The 2,306-nt window shown below is 37.8% G+C and overlaps 1 protein-coding gene across 2 annotated transcripts in view; it reads left to right on the top strand.

Moving 5' to 3' along the window:
* LOC100159991 (legumain) overlaps positions 1-2,306 on the top strand; it is a 521,349-nt gene that overhangs the window by 70,367 nt on the left and 448,676 nt on the right. The gene's annotated exons all lie outside the window — the stretch shown is intronic.

Below are 2,306 nucleotides of genomic sequence, written 5' to 3'. Positions count from 1 at the left end.
CAAGTAGGGTTAGTGATTATTTTTATATTTGGTCTGGTTTCGATCTTATTCCTATGCCTACATTTTTAAAAGTCTGTTCGGTCTCGGTCTTTTCTAATTCGTTGTAAATAAAACGCTCCGTTCGTTCTGGCTTCATTTTATTTTATCGGTCTAGTCCGGTCCGGTCTTGGTCTTTGTTTAAATGTACCAGTCCGGTCCGGTCCGGTCCTGGTCTTTGTTAAAATGTATCAGTCCGGTCCGGTCTAGCTTCATTTTTATTTTATCGGTCCGGTCCAGTCCTGGTCTTTGTTAAAATGTATCGGTCCGGTCCGGTCTATAAAAAAACGGACCGTGCAGAGCTCTAAGTCGCGTCACGATAATACTATTAATGAGCGGTTGACGCGTGGGGTAATCGGTATTTTACCTATCCGCGATCAACAGCGGCGGCAAGTTTGAACTACTGCGGCGGCGGTATGACAATATTCTAGCCTTCCCACGGTCGGGTGGCCGAGAATATTATGCGCGGTGGTACGACGATACGGCGGCAACGGTAATGTGAAAACACTAGTTTGTGTTGGTCTAGGCCGAGTGCTTGTACGTGTCTAGCCTTCCCAGAGGTGGCCGAGACTCGTTACTCGCACTAACCATACACCAGCCAAACTAATGTTCGCAAGAGCGGACTGCAGGTCGGTAGGTAACTGTATGCTTTGCTTTGCTTTGAAGGGATGGCTAAGCCGTTAACTATTCCAGGCTTTTGCCTCTACTAGTGGATGGAAATTTAGAAGAAGATTTAATTAGGTTGTTGTTCTATACTGTAACTGTATAGCGGCCGGGCTCCCTTATATGTAGTTGGTGGATCCCGTGCGCGTACAGATTTCGGGTTACTTCTCGTTACCTCTAATGGTATAGTTGCCGGTGCGCAATATATTTGACGGGGTGAGCGCTCTATACCGGCTGTCAAGAGGTATTCAGTTATATATGCGCGACGTCGCTGGACAGCGCGTCGTGAGTATTGCCGGGGTGATATTTCATATTCGTTACAAGCGCCGGGAAAAACAACATAAAAATTAATGAAAAACGCGCATTTTTAAGCAAAATCGATTTTTGACAAAATCCATTTTGATTTTTGGGTTAACTCTAAATATCGTCACAAAAAGGAAAAAATAAACTGAATATTCACGGATATCTTTTATTTCAAAATCAACGCCATAAAAATAAATTTTATGGGGAATGCGATCAACGTATTTCGAATGGTTGTAAAAGAACAGCACAAACGATTTTTGTAGATAGAAAACATTATTTATATAGTTAAAATAATGACCACGATCATGCCAGTAAAATAAAAATTGCAAAAATATTATCAACCTTAAAGCAGAAAGCCGGGACCTCAAGAGACAAACCAGCCCAGATAATTCAAAGTATTTATACTTCAATGGACATAAATAATGCCCAATCAATGCCTTCAAAAGATGCAATGCATCAACAAATAAATAGAGTGCGTAGACAAAATGTAATGTCAGAACCTACTTCATTGGATTCGCTGTTTATACCCGAAAAATGAAAGCATACATTAAATGGTGAAATTGGAAATGATAAGATACTTTTATTTACAACATTAGCGAACATCCATAAGCTCAAATATGAAAAATACTGGATGATGGATGGAACGTTTAAATCAGTACCAAAAATATTCGACCAATTATATTCAGTTCACACTCCAGTGGAACATGTTACAAATTCACGAATTTTACCTCAGGTTTTTGCTGTTTTGTGTAGTAAGTTTAAACAATGTTATATTCGTATGTTTCAAAATTTACAAGACTATGCACCAGAAAATAATATAGTTTTACAGCCGACTATATTTTAATTGGTTTTCAACAAGCGGATATTTGTGCAGTTAAACAAGAGTTCACAAATAGCTAAAGTCGATTATGTCTCTTTCATTTGGGATAAAGTATATGACAAAAAGTTCAGTCAAAATTTCGTACTAAATATCTGCATAAAAGTTTCTTATAAATAAGTAGTTTTAGAAATGGGAGGGGGGGAGAAACGTTTCAATAGCCCCCACACTAATTCTCGTATAACTTCGAAAAAAATGTTTGTACAAATGAGGGTCTTATTATACAAATTCGTACAAATTCCGTACTAAATATCGACCAAAAAAATATTTCAAAAACACGATATGAGGGGGGAGTAAGGCAAACATACCAGGATATTTCAGTCTTCGATTAACAATAAAAATTTAAAATACTATGTTAAAGATCCGTAAACAAATTTTTGACTTGTCGTGGTATTATTCTATTGTTATAAATAACAGGAAGTAATCA

The sequence above is a fragment of the Acyrthosiphon pisum genome, chromosome X (assembly GCF_005508785.2).
Source record: "Acyrthosiphon pisum isolate AL4f chromosome X, pea_aphid_22Mar2018_4r6ur, whole genome shotgun sequence".
NCBI lineage: Eukaryota > Metazoa > Arthropoda > Insecta > Hemiptera > Aphididae > Acyrthosiphon > Acyrthosiphon pisum.
The sequence above is the reverse complement of the archived record's forward strand: the minus strand, read 5'-3'. Positions and strand labels throughout refer to the sequence as shown.